An 18,791-nucleotide genomic window follows, 5' to 3' on the forward strand; every position below is an offset into this window, starting at 1 on the left:
AGGTCCAAAAGGTCACTGAATTAAATAATTCCTTAAAAATTAGAATACAGCACATGGAAGCTAATGACTTTATGAGAAATCAAGAAACAGTAAAGCAAAACAAAAAGAATGAAAACAGAAGACACTGTGACATACCTCATTGGAAAAAAAAAAAAACAACTGTCCTGGAAAATAGATCCAAGAGAGATAATTTAAAAATTATTGGACTATCTGAAAACCATGATTAAAAAAAAAAAGTACTACAACACAAGAAGATAGTTGATGTTCATGACAAAAGTTTACCTCCCAAAAAAGTTCAGTTACCTTCAGTTTTCCTTTAATAAAGTGGAGAAGAGTATAAATGCACTTATTGTGGAAAGTTTTCAATTCAAAATGGATGAAATTCTTTAAATAGAATATGCTGCTTATAGGGCTATACTTTACTAGACTATTGATAAAAATTCATTTAAGTTGAAATAATTCGTTCAAGAATGAGGTCAGGTAAATGAAGTGTAGCTGGTGTAAAAAAAAAAAAGGCCAAGAACAGATATTAAAACCTTTCCTTCTTCTCAAGAAAGAGGCGGGGAGGGAAACAAAAACAAGAATGTTGCACAAGTGGCCAACATGGTTATGTTTGTGTTGCTTACAAAAACAAAAAAGGTGAGGGCAGAGCAGGGCCCTATATTTAAACTGTTGTTTGAAAGGAATGGGGAAAAAGCACAAAAAAATCACAAACCAAAAGACATCAACAAAACCTATTTTTAAAATTAAAGTTAAAAACAAAAATAATAAAGTTAAAAATAAAAATGATTTCACAGGTTTTCATTCAATCTTGATGTTGATATTTTTAGGTTTTTTTTCTCTCAAATTTTCCCTTTTCCCACATTTAGCACAAAACTACCATGCATTTGATCACCGCTCTGTTGTACTCATAGCAGTGGGAGTGTCATTGGGAGGATTAGTTATACTGGTGCTGTTGGCTTATATTATTGGTCACAGACACCAGAGTACTGGATATGAGTAATTTTAGTACCTGGATTGACGTGTCCCAATTTAGTGGCATGCTTACCCCATAATCAAAAGAAAGGGATTTCTTAAGTTATTTTAGGGACAAATAAGAGACCCAATACTTTAAAAGAGAACATTTCTAATGAAAGTTGTACTATTTATAAAACTCCAATTCAGAATTGTGCTTTCACTGGCTCTTAGATAGAAGCTAGGGCTCAATAGCTCATCCACATTCAATGCTGAAATGAATACTTCTGCAATCTTAGCCAATTTTTTATCAGAAGTTCAAGTCTTTAAACTATTATGATTATGGGCAGCATTTGAATGAAATATGTACTTGTATATAAATGAAATGATAGACTTGTTTCCTTGCCAGTGTTTTCATGTATGATGTCTGAGTGTTTGTGATTAAAGCTTCATTGCCATGCCTTCTGTATACTGTTCATTACAATAAATATTGATGATGTGGCACAAGTGCCCATCAAATATGAAAAAAACAGAGATATTCAACAAAAGAGATATTTTTGAAATATTCCTGTAAAAACCACAGACTTGAATAGATTATTTGCTTTATACTATCCCAGAAGAAAAAGAAATGCAAGAAGGTAATCTAGTACAGCAAACAAGAAGGAATAATTACCCAGAAAAAAGTGAGAAAAAACTAGATTGAAAAAGACATGTATGGGGTAAGTAAATACATACATACATATATATATATATATATACATATGTATATATATATATATATATATATATATAACATATATATAATATTATATATCTATATCTATATCTATCTATATCTATCTATCTATATCTATATCTATATCTATATCTATATCTATATCTATATCTATATCTATATCTATATCTATATATATGTAACAACAGAAGTGTAATGAAGAATTTTTCCCCTAAAAGTACACAAGGATGTAATAATGAAAGTAGAAATAAAGTTGAAGTGACAGTGGAAAAACAGACCTCAAACTCACAACACCCATCTACAGATGAATAAGTTCTTTTTAATTTGTTTTGTTTTTGTTTGTATATCTGTTTGATTGTTTTGTTGGTAATAAAAAGGATAACGCCTGAAAGAGGAGAGGAGAGAAAGAAGATAGAGGTGAATCTGGTTGTTGTCATTTGTAATTGAAGAGAACCAAAGTGATCTATACTGAGGTTAATGTACAGTGTGTCTGACTATGGCTGATCAGATCAAAGTAAGCTCAAAAGCCTCTACTTCAGATCAGGCACAAATAGTTCATACGAACATTTGGAATGGAGATGTCCATACATTTGTGCATCTTCCGTTTCTCTTGAACTACTGCAATTCTGCTTTTCTCAGAGAGCATAGCACCTCTTTGATGTGGGCATACCATGCTAAGTAGACCTGGGCCAGTGTCTCCCATGTCTCACAATCAATTCCAAAGTTCTTCAGAGAGACTTTGGACTGTCCTTGTATTGCTTCTTCTGACCTCCATGTGCTTCCTTGCCTTGCTTGAATTCTGTGTAAAATACTCTTTTAGGCAAATGTACACTTGACATTTGAACAATATGGCCAGTGCACTGGAGTTGTGCTCTCTGGAGTGGGTTTGAATGCTTGTCAGTTAAGCTCAAGAAAGGACCTCAGTGCCCAGTATCTTGTTTTACCAGGTGATCTTCAGAGTCTTAGGCAATTCAAACAGAAGAGATTCAATTTCCTGGCATGGTGCTAGTATACTGCCCAAGTTTCACAGGTATACAATAATGAGACAGAACAACAGCTCTGAAGATGTTCAGTTTTGTAGGCAGCCTAATATCTCTTCTTTCCTACTCTTTCCTTCAGAGCCTCTTGAATGGTGAATGAGCTCTGGCAATGCATGTATCAAACATATCATATATGTTATACATCACTGAAAAGTATACTGCCAGGGCAAGTGAACTATGCACAGCATTCAAAATTTCTCCATTTGTTGTAACTAATGGTTCCACATATGGATGGTGCATTTGCTGGCTGGTGGAGAACCTCTGGTTTCTCGGTGTTGTCAGGACAAAATTAGCACAAGAAGCAGAGAATCAATCCATATTTTGTTACGTCTTACCTCAGAGGCTGCATTAAGTACAAAAGCATCTGTGAACAAAAAGTCCTTCACCAACTCTCCCTCCACTTTAGTCTTAGCTTGTAGCCTTTTCAAGTTAAATAATTTACCTTCAGTGTGGTGGCTGACCATGATGCTGTTTTATTTGACGTTGAAGGCATCTGGCAACATTGCTGAAAACATTGTGCTAAAAAAGTATGGGAACAAGCACACAGCCCTGTTTCACTCCATTGGTGAGTGGGAAAGTGTCAGAGCATTGTTCTTTATCCAGAACCCATGCAAGCATGCATCATGGAACTCATATATAATACTGATAACCAGACCAGAACCAGCTTCTAACCCAGAAATGGCCAGAGTCAAACAGAGCAGGTCAGAGGCAGGTGTGTCAGGGATTAAACAGAAGTTTAATTAATTTCAGAATGAGGAAAATGCTTGCATGAGGCAGCATCCCACACACACACTCCAAGAAGGAGGGCTTAACATGCTGGAGCAAAGGCAACTTTTATGTACATAAAAAAACAACAAGTGGGCTGCATCATGACATAATCATTCTTAGGAGTTCCCATGGCAGGCTCATGTGTGGACAATTCAGGTGCTATTGGAATCTGTGGGAACAGTTCTTAAATTGATTGTCTTAAGTCTTAAGGGTCATTGAGCCTTGTGATTTTTCGGTGGGGTACAAAACTAGAGTTAACATGGCAGGAATAGAAGTGCAGTACCTGGTTTGGTTCACTTGCCAGTTACAAGAAATATGGATTCTGAGATGTCAAGAGATATGATAGATGAATTTAGGCTGATGAAAATCATAAATCCCTCAGTGAGCACCTGGTGCTAGTCAAAGCAATACACTTTGCCAGAGGGTGAGATCAACCAGAGCCAAAGGATTGTTGCTATGCTAAGCTCAGGGAACAGCTTGCTTGCTGGGTCTTAACTATGGGAAACTAGATGTCTCCAAATACCTTAACAATGAACTTCCCGAGGCAACCACATTTTGCCACATTTTTCCATAAGCATTCACAACTGCCAGTATCAAAGGCCTTGATCAGATCGGCGACAATTGTGTACAGATTTTGTTCTGCTCCTGTCATTTCTCCTGGAGTTGTCAGGCAGCAAACTCCATATTGATAATTCTTTGGCATTTCTCAAACCACACTGGCTCTTGGGTAGGTGATCATCTTCCAGGTCACCTACCAGGTTATCTTCCAGGTGGAGTATTCTGGCAAGAATCTTACAGCAATAATTAAGAGAAAGCTTTATGCCCTGTGATTGTTATAGAAAAATAGATTTAAAACATATGGTAAGGATAGGAAATATCTTGTTTCAGTGATGACAGTAGATGCTACCAAAGAATGCCCTCATGGAAAAAGAGAGATATCCTGTAAATGAAATAAAAACTTTACAATGTTTATAATCTTCAAGGATTTGGTACTTAGAGGTACAACTTCTCCTGCTTCATAAGAAAGGGAATTGGAACTCCTGGAGGCAACTTATGTCCAGAAGAGTGGGAGACAGCAAGGACCCAGAAGGAGATCTCATTTAAAATTTAAAAAAAGTCATGGGGTAGGCAAAAAGTAGTAAAGAATTGCAATCAAGGACATAGGAAAATTCCTACCTTGTGACAATACTTATACTCTTTTTATCATTTGTAAGAATTAGTATTTCTAGGAATGAGGCACAATAGGAAAGGTGATCAAGGAGCAAGATCTACACATATATGTGGTCTTTTTGTCCCCTGTCACTAACCCCTAATAGATGCATAATTTCAATAGTAAATGGATCAAAAAGTTTGAATAATTTAGTGAATTTTCCCAAAAATTTCAAGTTTTTTTCTAGAATATTTGAACCAATTCACCACTCCACTAGCAGTCTGACTTGTCACAGTCCCTGTAACTTTGAATGTTCTTAAATCTGTCAATATGTTTGGCATGATGTGATACATGAGAGTTCTTTAAATTAGAATTTTTGATTATTAGTGATTTAGACTTTTTCAGATGGTTGTTACTGATTTACATTTCTCTTTAAAACCATTTATTCACATTCTTTGACCTTTTGTCTGTTGAAGAATGGTTTGATCTTATTCTATACTTTCATAATTTACATTATATCTTGGAGCTGTTATTTTTTTTCATTGAAATGTTAACTTAAATGCATCATGAAATTCAATGGAAAATTCTGATTCAAGAAAGAAATAAGCCATCAACTATTTTAAAACATATAGCTGTAAAGAATCATTACTACCAGTGGCTGAAAGCAGTTTGTATTCATTATGATTATTGATTATGAAAATTAAATGACACAATTCATACAAAGCACTCTGTAATATATAGAGTACCATATAAATGCTAGGTAATAACAAACCACCAATAATTACAATGATGGTAATAATAATGATATTTTATCCTTACCATGAGTGAAGACAGAGAAAAATGTTTAGGTAAAGGAATGATAGCCAGGGTGAAATAGAGTAGGGACTTTATGTGCCATGAGTTGGTTTAATAGCAACTGCAAAAATCAAAAAAAAAATTCTGAAATTCTGAACATGAGCTCTGGTGATTCCACAAATTGGTTTAGAACCATGATTGATGTAATATATGTGCTCCTAAGAATTAAAGAAATAAATAGGGTAGTGGAAGAGGATTGTTAGCTAGCTCTATTTGAAATCATCATGATTATTTTTACATGGAAGTGCATTCCTAAGTGTTCTAGTGCTGCAAGAAGGCAAGACTTATTGCAATAAGTCTCAAATACTAATGTACTATCTTCTTACATGTTTCAAACCATTAGTGCACATAGAAAAGACCAAATATTTGAAAGTTTCCATTATATGCCAGTAATATTAAGGAAAACTGCAAGCAGATCTTTGAAGTTACAGGCAAGTACTTCATACTACTCTTTGTCAATGATGATCACAGCTCCAAGTTACAAAGTTACGTACTTCAGATTGAAGCAGGAACATTTTAAGCAATTAAAGACAAAACCTTCACACTTAAACGCAGATCTGATAAAATGAGCATGGAAATAAAGATTTTCTTTAAATATATCCTGGAATCTTTTGCAGTAACATCCACATGTTATTTGTAAACAACAAATAAAAAATTCTTTAATGTATACCAAGGAGGGAAAAGATGACCAACAATTTGATTTCAAGCCAGAGATAAATTTGGAACAATGAATAGAAGTCATACATCTAGAAAGTTTTGTTTCCTTTAGACATTAAACATAAAAGAAGAAAGCTGTGATTATATATCAAGAAACTTGTAGATATTCTGAAATCAAAGCTTAGAGGGAAGAACATTTTTAGAGCATTTAACATCTTCATTATGAAAGACTTAACAAAGACATTGGAACAGTAAAACAAACAAGACATTTATAAAATATCCTTTAAAATCTGCATAATATTAATGAAACACTTTTTTTATCACGGAAATGCTTGTTTTAATAAGATCAACATTTAAACATCAAAATGGAGGAAGAGTACTATTAGATGTTCTCATAACACATTAAAATTTAGAAAAAGAATTCTGTAACAGACACAATTTTCACCATGTAAATGGTGATGATAGATATGCCCCACTGGAGTGATGAAATGCAATCAATATTCATTTGTCTTTTGTTGGAGTTTATGAGATCACTAAGATTCAAGAGAAAAGCCAAAAAGCCCTCCATGGGAAACATACCCTTGAACTCAATCATATTTCAACATAAAATTACTGAATCAATGATTGTTATGTGAATTTACTTACAGAAAAGAAAAAGAGATTTGTGATTCAAGCCCAGATTATGACCACCAGAAATTATAAGTAGATTATCTTTAATGAGCTGGACTCAGTGATCAATGAAGATAATATAAGGAAACAGTAGGAAACATATCCATATATATTGAAAAATTTTGCACCTACAAAATTTCTAAAAATACATAATTAGGAGGCCAGAATTATATACCAGAAGCTTTCTAGCTTTCATAAGTGACAAACAAAACTATGCACACTTAATCTCAAAATATCTCAAAAATTCTTGAGAACTCTACAAATAGGGTGTCCTGGAACTATAGCATCATTCTAGAAAAAAAAGATTGCCTATAACTAACCAGACATAATGTTGATCTATAATAATTGAAAAAACATATTTTTACCAGATGTTATATATACATATCTTCATAATTACTACACTAACTGGAATAAAAAACTCTCAAAATATAGAGACTAAAAAGAAGGGATAAAGACCATGAAATATATATATATTTTTCATCATCCTACATACTTCTGGAGTTGTCCCACAAATGCCCTTCAGGGAGCCTGCAGAAGAAAAACACATCCTCATTCATTTACAAAAAGCTCATCTTCTATAGCCACCATTTGCCCCCTTTACAAGAAATTATATGCAAGTTTTCCCTATATATTCATCAGACATGTATCTTTAATTTTCCCCAGCAACACTTAAGAATAGGATTGCTAATCCATACTTTGGGTAACAAATCAACATCTCTATCATATTGTTGAAATATTTCTTATGATACACTTCATCAAGTAAGTAGTCCCTAGCAAATACATGAATTATTGACTCCTAATAGTATGTAAATGTGTGTGTGTGTGTGTGTGTGTGTGTGTGTGTGTGTGTATAAAATCCCACTGACTATTTCAATTATTCAAGCAGGCAAAAGCTATAGGTTTGTCCTATCCAATTCAAGTTCAATGATACCATAGGTCAGTATACAAGTCTTTTGCTCCCTCCTAGTTTGTGGCTTTGTTCAATGGTGAATTTTGAATTGTTGGAACCTCTCCCAGATACAGGAATTTTCTTTTCTCTCACTGGAAGGCTATAACTTAGGATTATCTTCACTCTCAAACAAAGGCTAATATTCAAGAACTACACATGTTTTTTTTTTTAAAGACTGAATTCCAGAATTCTCAAATTAAGGCTTCTAAAGATATAAATCTAAGGCTATCATGGCTTAGGAATCTTCATCTCCCTAGAAAGCTGGAGTTGAGGAATTCTTACTTCTTTATCACTGTCTATGTAAAATTATGAATAAGGAGTCCAGGAATTCTTGATACCTCAAGAGTATCTGAGCTATTGTCATTCCTTGGGCTGACAGGCTGCCATCTGTAGAACTGAGCAGGATGGGAGGAGGTGTGGTCTTGCTTCTTAATGGGCTTCCCAGGGAAGTGCATTTTCTTCCTATTTATTTTACAAAGCACAGTTGAAGGATTAAAGTCCAGTCACAGTCCTCTAATATCTGATTTATAATAAGAAAAGGGAAATAGAGTAAAGAGTGTCAAGTCTATAAAGACTCCATTTTGTAGAACAAACACAAATGGTTGCCTCTGAACCTCAGTAGACAGAATTAATCAATGGCAAGTATCCAAGGAGATAATGATGAACACAGAAGTAAAATAGTAGAATTGAGGGTAGATAAAACATCTAAGAATCACTGCCTTATAAATTCTTCGAGTCTATCAAAGACCTCCTGTAGTCCTGATTCTCCTCCCATGCTCCACCACCACTGGCAATAAGACATATGCTCATTGAGGGCAGGGATTATTTTTGTTTTTTTCATGTTATATTCCTAATGCCTAATAAAGCTCCTTTAATACTGATTAATTTTTAATTGAATTTATTCAAAGTTTTAGTCTGGACGTCTGATTGATCTGTGCCTTAGAACAGGAAATTCTTAGCATGAAAATTCCTTCCACCAATACAGATCAAAAATTCATCTGGATTCTGGGGATGGAGCTAAGGTGCTGCCACCTTGGAGAGAGCACTCAGTTAAGTTCTTCCAACCTTCTCTTCCAAACAACTTTAAAATAACACCTAAAATTGGATTCTGGAGTGGTGTGGCCAACAAAAGGTTAGAATGAGACATTATTTTAGCCCAAGACAACTTAGAAAATCAGAAAGAGATTCATGAAATGGGGGTGGAGGCTGACCCGAAGACCATGTGGATGAAACACCAGTGATAACACCAGGTGGTAGTTGACAGAAACAGAAACAGCTTCAGGGGATTTCAAGACAGAGATGGCAAGGGGGCATGTTACTGGCCAGAAGGAGAATACAGAGGTCCCTTCTTCCAACACTGGATGGAAGACCAGACACTGTTTGGCAACTAAATAGTCTATCCACTTCTTTGTCATAGTTCAAGAATGAAGATAAGCACTTTTAGTCAAGAAGAAGTGGAAGCCACAGGAGGCAACTGTTTAGCAAAACCATTGTTTATATCCTCTTCTGGATCAGACCTCAAGAGTAAAGAGGATCATTTTTGGTTAGGAGGGAGTGGAAGCCTTGAGAGGAAGTATTTTTGTTTGTTGGTTGGTTTTTGGTTTGTTTGTTGTTGTTGTTTTTTTTTGCTTTTCAGTGAGGCAATTGGGGTTTAGTGACTTGCCCAGGGTCACACAGTTAGTAAGGGTCAAGTGTCTGAGGTCGGATGTGAACTCAGGTCCTCCTGACTCCAGAGCCAGTGCTCTATCCACTGGCCACCTAGCGGGCCCATAGAAAGTATTTTTGGTCATAAGCTATCAGTGAACTTGTGGAACAGTATCACTTTTGGTACCAATGGAGCAGGAGTTCTGAGAAGCAGTATCAATTGCAATTCCAAGGTATCAGAGACCTTTCTGCATAAGGAGAAGAGTACAGACCAGGAAAGCAGTGCCTATGTCTTCTACCAACTTGGAAGCATCAAAAATTTCCCATAATCTTGAAAAATTTATGAGATGAGTAAGTGTGAAAAAGCCTGACACTTGACACCATGTCCTTTCCAAACCCTCACCTCTTACAAGGAGCAGAGTCCAGCTTTAACATAAAGTTCAGAATGAAGAAATAGGGTGAAAAAAAATGAGCAAACACCTACCATAAAAATCTACTATGATGATAAGGGAAGATCAAGATAAAAATTCAGAAGAAGACAACGAAGTTAAAATAGCTACAAGGAAAGCCTCAGAAAAAAAGTGAATTGGACACAAGCTCAACAGGAATTTCTTTAAGCTTTAAAAAAAATTCTCAGAACCAAAATTAGGTAAAGAAATGAAAACAAAGGTAGAAAATTATGAAAATAAAAATAATAGATTGATAAAACAGGCACAAAAATTACTAAAGAAAATGTCACTTCAAAAACAGAATTGGCCTCATGAAATCATGTACTAAGGCGTGAAAGGGGTACAATCTGCCCTACTGGATGGAGTATACCCACATCACTGGAATCATGAATAATTTGAAAGACTGAAATCATTATTCAATAAGAGAGTGTTTGATTTTTAAAAGAAGAGGTAACAGATTTATATGTCTCATGTCTCTGGTTCTACCTGATATCATTCCTTTTCCAGAGAATAAAAACCAAAAACAAATGACAGATGATTCCCTTGTGATAATTTATTGTAATCTTAAAATACTAATGGGATTAAAGAGGATGAAGAGGTCTCTAATGCTCATTTTATATTACTATAGAAATAATATGGTTATTAGTAGAAGTGTTTCTATTGGTTTCAATTTGTTTTTAAGCAAAAGAAACTGTTCTCCAATTTTAATAGAAAAAAAAGTTGTAACTTCATTTTGAGATGAGTAATACAATTATGAGCATTTCTTAGCTAAGATTCTTTAGCCCCATTGTGATGTTTGTTAGACTTTGGTATCATTTCAATTTTTATTGCAATAATTCAATGGATTTTAGGTAGTAATTCAATTATTGCAATGGTTTTTAGGTTGCAATCTGTACAAACATAATGCAACACTTTGTATCTTCTTTGTAACAAATCTAACATGTTTCAAGTTGTTAAAAGAGACACAATATTAGAAATGTACAGACTACTGTTTCATTGTGTTGCTATGCCCTGAATTTGTGATTCTTATATATTTCCTGTGCTTTAAGAAGACTTGTATATAAAAGTTTTTCATATTGAAAAGAATTAAATAAAAAAATAATTGGCCAAAAGAAAAAAGAGGTGCAAAAGGTAAGAAAAGGAATTAATTCCCTAAAAATTAGAATTGTGCAAGTGTAAGCTAATGATTCCATGAGACATCAAGAAATAATAAAACTAAAGGAACGAAAAATAAAAGAACATATGAAGTACCAACAAGAAGAACAGCTGTCCTGGAAAATAGATAGAGTAGAGATAATTTAAGAATTATTGGACTACTTGAAAGCCATGATGAAAAAAAATACAGCATCTTTCAAGTAATTATCAAGGAAAATTGCCGTGTTATTCTAGAACCAGAGGATAAAACAAAAATTGAAAGAATCTGCTGATGACAATCTGAGATTCCCAAAATGAAAACTCCCAGGAATATTGTAGCCAAAATCCAGATCTCCCATGTCAAAGAGAAATACTTCAAGTAGTCAAAAAGAAATCATTCAAATACCACGGATCCACAGTCAGGATCACATGAGTTTTAGCAGCTACAACATTAAAAGAGTAAAGAGCACAGAATCTGATATTCCAAAAGGCAAAAGAGTGGGACTACTATGAAAAATAACCTACTCAGCAAAACTGAGTACAGTCCTTCAATGTAATACATATATATATATATATATATATATATATATATATATATGCATGTGTGTATGTATGTATATATATGCATATATATGCATATAAACATATATGTATATGTGTGTATAATATCCAATAAAATACAGAACTTTCAAGCACTACTGATGAAAAAAATAACAGAGATGAATTTAAAAAAGGATTTTCAAATACAAGACTCAAGAGAAGCATAAAAAATAGGAAAAAGAAATAATAAGGGATTCAATAAGGTTAACTTATGTATCTTTCTATATGAGAAAATAATACATGTAACTTCTAAGAGCTCTATCATTATTAGGGCAGTTAGAAGTATTCTACATAGAAAGAGTATGTGGGAATGAGTCCATTATGTTGGGATGATGTAAAAAAAAATTAATGAATAGGCAAGAAAGTGGGTTGCCCTGGGAGAAGAGGGAACAGAGAGAGAAAAAATGGGGAAAAACATTTCACATAAAAGAAGCATGCTGAGCAAATTAAAAATGTCCAAATAAGCACCAAATTTTACATCCCAAAAATTAAAGAAGAGATCAACAAAATTGAATGAAATTAATTGTTAAATAAAACTAGACTTTTTTATGAAAAAAATTCATGTGGAGGGGGGGGTATGTGTTTGAAATGGCCTTCTCGAGTGTGGGGTGATGAGAGAGGGAAGAAGTTCAGAACTTAAAATGATACAAGAATAAATAAATAAATAAATAAAATTTTATAAACAACAACAATGAATAAAATTTTAAAAAGAGCTATGCTATATATCTATCTATATCTATATATGTATATGTATGTGTGTGCATGTATATATATAGATATCTATATCTATATCTGTATCTATATCTATATCTATATCTATATCTATATCTGTATCTATATCTATATATAGATATAGATATATCTATATCTAGATATATAGATATAGATATATAGATATAGATACAGATGCAGATACAGATAGATAGATATAGATATAGATATAGATATAGATACAGATACAGATACAGATACAGATACAGATACAGATACAGATACAGATACAGATACAGATATAGATATAGATATAGATATAGATATAGATATAGATATAGATAGATATAGATGAAAATGGTAATCTGTCTTACCCAATTAAGGGAAGGGGAGGGAATAAGAAAATAAGAGGGTAATAAAATGGAGGGTAAATTTTAAAAAGACCAGTAGTTAGAAGCTAAATAGACTTTAGGTGAGGGACAAGGTTAAAAAGAGAGAGAAGAGGGGTAGCTAGATGGTGCATTGGATAGAGCACTGGCCCTGGAGTCAGGGGGACCTGAGTTCAAATCCAGCCTCAGACACATAACACTCACTAGCTGTGTTACCCTGGGCAAGTCACTTAACCCCATTGCCTGGTGAGAGAGAGAGGGAGGGGAGAGAGAGAGAGAGAGAGAGAGAGAGAGAGAGAGAGAGAGAGAGAGAGAGAGAGAGAGAGAGAGAGAAGAAACAGAAGAAAGAAGGATGGAGGAAAATAGGTAGGTACTAATCATAACTGCGAATGTGAATGAGATAGACTCACCTATAAAATGGAAGTAGATAGCAGAATGGATTAGAAACTGTAGTCCAAGAACACATTGTTCACAAGAGGCACACTTGAAACAGAGACACACATAGAATAAGGTCCTGGAGCAGAATCTATTATGCTGTAGATGAAGCAAAAAGGAATGTGTAGCAATCATGATCTCAAACAAAGTAAAAGCCAAAATAGAACTAATTAAAAGTGATATGCAGAGAAACCACATCTTGCTAAAAGGAATTATAAACAACGAAGTAATATCAATAGTAAACATACTAAACCAAATGACATAGCATCCAAATATTTAAAGGAAAATTTCATGAATTATTTGAGAAAATAGAAAAACTATACTAGTGGTGAACTTCCTCTCTCACAGCTAGAGAAATCAAATCATAAAATAAATAAGAAAAAAGTCAAAGATTTGGATAGAGTGTTAGAAAAGTTATATATGATAAACCTCTGGTGTTAACTGAATAGCAAGAGAAAGGACTACACTTTTTCTGAGATATATATGGCACTGTCACAAAAATTGATCATATATTTGGATATAAAATACTCACAACCAAATGCAGAAAATCATAAACATTAAATGCAACTTTTCAGCCCATAATGAAACAAAAAACAAATTTAATAAATGGCCAAATGCATAGATTAAAATAAAATAAAAATCATAGAAACAAGAATTTAATCAAAGTAAGTGTAACAGTAAGGCAAAACTCCAAAATTTGTGAAATACATTCAAAGCAGTACTTAAGGGGAAATTAATATCTCTAATCACATACACCAACTAAAAAAAGCAAAAGAGCAGATCAATGAATTGAGGGTGAGAATTTTAAAAAATATAGAAAATAAACAAATCCCCAATTAAAGAAGATGGAAGTATCAAAAATCAAAGTAGATATTTAAATAATTGAAAGTAAAAATAAGCTATTGAGCTAATAAAAAAAAAGTTAGGTTCTGGTTTTATGAACAAAATAACAAGATCAAAAAATTTGGTTAAATTTATTTTAAAAAGAATAAAATCAAATGACTAATAACAAAAACAAAAAAGGTGAATGCACCACCAATGAAAATGAAATAAAAGCAAATATTAGGACTTATTTTACTCAATTATGTGTCAGAAGAACTGAGAGTCTAAGTGAAATGGTTGAACAATTACAAAAATACAAACTACCCAGATTAATTGACAAGGAAATAGAATAATTAAATAACCCTGTCTTAGAAAAAGAAAATGAACAAACCATAAATGAAATACCTAAGACAAACTCCTCAGGACCAGATGTATTTACCAGTGAATTCTACCAAATATTTAAGGAACAATCAATTCTAATAAAATATAAAATATTTTTGGGAAAGAACAAATAAAACAGAGTCCTGCCAAATTCATTTTATGATACAAATACAGAGAGACTAGGGAGAGGAAAGGAGAAAGAAAGCCATAGACCAATTTCCTTAATGAATGTTGATGCAGACAATATAAAATCCTTGCAGAAAATATAGAATACTTCATAGTCTATGAACCAAGACAAACTCAGGAATTATATAAACACAATTACAGAATACTTTTCACACAAATTAAGACAGTTCTAAACAATTGGAGAAATGTTAATTGTTCAAAGAATACTTGAGCCAATAAAATAAAAAGGGCAATTCTAATGAAATATACTTATTCAATGCCATACCAATCAAACTATCAAAGAAGAATTTTGTAGTTAGAAGAATAATAACCAAATTCATCTGGAAAAACAAAAGGTAAGAATATTAGAGGAATCAAATTTAAAATGTGAAGGAATGCAACCTAGCAGTTCCAGATTTCAAATTATATTACAAAGTGATAATCATCAAAAAATAAATTTGGTACTAAGAAATGAGTGATGGATCAGTGGAATAAAATAGGCACCCAGCAGCAAATGGTCATAATCATCCAGTGTTTGATAAGTGCAAAGATCAAAGCTTTTTTGGGTAAGAATTCAATATTTGACAGAAAATTTCTGGGAAAACTAAAAAGAAGTTTGGCAGAAACTAGGCAGAGACCAACATCTCACACCACACATCAAGGTAAAGTAAAAATGAATAAATGATTTAGACATGAAGGGTGATATCAAAAATAAATTAGGGGATTCCCCAATTGATAAATGGTCAAAGGATGGGAACAGGTAATTTTCAGGGGAAGAAATCAAAGTCATCTATGGACATACAAAATGCTCTAAATCACTTTTGATTACATAAATGTAAATTAAAACAAGTCTGAAGTACCACCTCACAACTATCAGATTGGCTAATATGATCAAAAAAATTGGAGTGGATATGTAAAAATTGGGGCACCAATGCACTATTGGTGGAGTTGTGAACTCCTTCATATTCTGGAGAACAATGTGCAACTATGATTATGCAAATATGTAACTACACAACCAAACTGTGCATGTCCTTTGATCCAGCAGTACCAGTACTAGGTCTGTATCTCAAAGAGATCATAAAAAGGAAAAAGTATCTACATGTGCAAATATATTTATAGTGGCCATTTTTTCTGGTGGCAAAATAATGACAATTGAGGGGATGCCCATCAATTGGGGAATGGCTGAACAAGCTGTGGTATATGAATGTAATGGAATATTATTGTGTAATAAGAAATGATGAAAAGGCAGATTTCAGAAAAGTTTGGAAAGACTTGTACAGACTGATGCAAAGTGAAATGAACAGAAGTAGGAAGGCATTGTTCACAGTATCAGCAATATCGTGTGATGATCAACTATGAATGACTCAGCTCTTCTAAGCAACAGAATGATCCAAAATGAGTGCAAAGATTCATGTAGGAAAATGCTACCTGTATTCAGATAAAGAACTGATGGACTCTGAATGTAGTTTGAAGCATATTTTTTTCACTTACTTCATTCCCTTTTATGGTTTATTTCCTTTTGACATTTCTTCTTTCACTATTGCAACTAATGTGGAAATATGTTTTGTACGATAGCACATGTATAATCTTTATCAAATTGCCTACTATTTTGGGTGAGGGGAGAGGAGTGTGGGGTGGAGAAAAATTTGAAACTCATAATCTTCTAAAAAATGAATGCTAAATATTTTCTTGACACATAATTGGGAAAACAAATAAAAGACTATTAAAAGAAAAAATAAGTAAATTAGGGGAGCATGGAAAAATTTACCTTTCAGATAAACAGATAAAGGAAAAGTTTATATCTCAACAAGAGCTAGAAAGGATCATGGGAAATTAATTGTATCATTTTGATTACCTGAAATTAGAGCTTTGCAAAAACAAAACTAATGTAGCCAAGGAAAAGAAGAAAATTGGGAAAAATTACAGCAAATGTCTCTAAAAAAGGGTTAATTTCTCAAATATATAGGCAACTGAGACAAATTTATTTTTTTAAATAGAGCCATTTCCCAGTTGATAAATGGTCAAATCATATAAATAGTCAGTTTTCAGAAAAAAAGAAACTGAAGTTATTCCTAGTTTCATGTAAAAATGCTCTAATACTCCTGATTAGAGAAATGCAAATACAGTCACTCTGAGTTATCACTTCATATCTATCAGATTGATTAACAACATGACAGAAAAGGGAAATAACTAATGATGAATAGGATGTAGAAAAATTGGGACAATAATGCAGTACAGGTGGAGTTGTGAACTTTTCCAACTATTCTGGAGAATAATTTGAACTATGTCCAAAGGGGTACAAAACTTTGCACACTTTTTGACCTAGCAATCCCACTACCAGATCTATTTGTACAAAAGAAAAAGAATGAAGTAAGTAGAAAAAAAAATATGTTTCAATCCACATTCAGAGTCCATCAGTTCTTTATCTGGATGCAGGTAGCATTTTCCTACATAAAAGAATCTATTTATACAAAAAAAAATAATTAGTACAGCAGTTGTTTTTGTATTGGCAAAGAATTGAAGGGATCCTCATCAACTGAGAAATAGTTGAATAAGTTCTGCCATTTGGTTGTGATGGAATATGCTATAAAATGCTAGAATATGCTATAAAAATGATGGAAAGTGCCATAAAAATGACTAGCAGTATGGTTTCAGAAAAACCTCAAAAGGCATATATGAACTGATGAAAAATTAAGTGAGCACAACCAGGAGAACATTGTATATTGTAACAGCAGTACTGTAACAATGATCAACTTTCAAAGACTTAGGTGCTCTGATTAAGACAATAATCCAAGACAATTCTGAAGGAGCCATGGTGAAAAATGCTATCCATTTCCAGAGAAAGAATTCGTGAAATCTGAATACAGATTGAAGGATAGTTTTAAAACTTTTTTTTATTTTTCTTGTTTTATTTTTTGACTGCTTTCCTTGCAACATGGCTAATATGAAAATATGTTTTGCATGACTTCACATGTGTAATTGATATCAAATTGCCTGCCTTCTCAAGGATGGCAGAGAGACAGAAAGGAAACAGAAAAAAAAATTAAACTCAAAATTAAAAAGAAGACTGTTAAATTTTTGCATGTATTTGGGAAATATCTAATGAAATAAAAATATTTAAATAAAGAAAATTCATCCATAATTTAAAATCTTAGAAAAACGTGAGGGGTACTTAAAGCTAAAATGATTTTGCCAAGATCACAAACAACAGGTATCAGAGTTAGAATTTAAAAATAGATTTTTGTGATATTGAGACCCTCTCTCTCTCTTTTTTATTATGGCAAGCTACTACTTTCCTTATAACCAGCACATTGGAATTGAATGGTTTATTTCTTTTGATAATGTTAGTCATACATGGATTTAAAACAAACTAAATGACAGTAAAAGCATTGTATGAATAGGATTTTTCCCTATAATGTGTGAGCTTCTACGTTTTTTGTTTGTTTTATTATTTAGTTCCATGTGAGACTTTCAAAATAATTTAAGTTGCCATATACTATGTCTTTTATTTAAATATGCTACTGTGATTCCTTTAGTCTATTTGTGTAAATTCTTTTCCAAACCTTGGTCTGTTAATGAATGCTTCCATTGATGTACTCAATACACACAGTTTTGCGGGAATGCTGAGGCAACTTTTTTTAAAACTTGTTTACAAATTCTTTTTTACTCTCTCACCCTCCTCCCAGAGACCAATGGTTATTCTAACTGTCAAACTATTTCTATGAAAAAAGTATGTTTTTTTCATTGCTGGCATTCACTCCAGTCACACATTATTGCAAACATCTGGAGCAGAGAAGAAAAGCAGTATTTGGATTCTTTCCAAAAAATGTCACAATCAAAGGAAACTGAGCAAAGGGATTGTGTGGCCAAATGTGCAATGTACAAATGAGAAAGGACCACAGTGAGATCATCAAAGAGGTGGGAGGAAAATCAAATATTTAATTTATATGACTAATATAGCAGTTGTCTCTAGTTAGTGATTACAACATATACAGCAATGTTTCTTCAGCATTTTTACATTTACACAATACTAGGAAGAATTTTATACACATGTAATAACAAACCCAGAATTATTTCCAAATTACCCTGAAACTTTTCTAAATCTTGGAAATTAAATGTTAAAAGAGCATTTGTGGAACATGATTTCACAGTTCTTAGATTTTAATTTAATAACATTAATATTTTTGGGGGGTGGACATACAAATTTTCATTTTTGTTCATCTTTAATGAAGTTTTTAAGAGAAACCTAGTTACCATGTTAACAAATAGTTGTTAGAGTGTTA

At 33.1% G+C, this 18,791-nt stretch overlaps 1 pseudogene; it reads left to right on the forward strand.

The window, feature by feature from the left end:
• Positions 1 to 1,003, forward strand: part of LOC144456525 (lysosome-associated membrane glycoprotein 2-like) — a 47,669-nt pseudogene extending 46,666 nt beyond the window's left edge.
• The last annotated feature ends 17,788 nt before the right edge of the window (positions 1,004 to 18,791 follow it).

The sequence above is a fragment of the Phascolarctos cinereus genome, unplaced genomic scaffold, assembly GCF_003287225.1.
Source record: "Phascolarctos cinereus isolate Bilbo 61053 unplaced genomic scaffold, phaCin_HiC Scaffold_4;HRSCAF=312, whole genome shotgun sequence".
NCBI lineage: Eukaryota > Metazoa > Chordata > Mammalia > Diprotodontia > Phascolarctidae > Phascolarctos > Phascolarctos cinereus.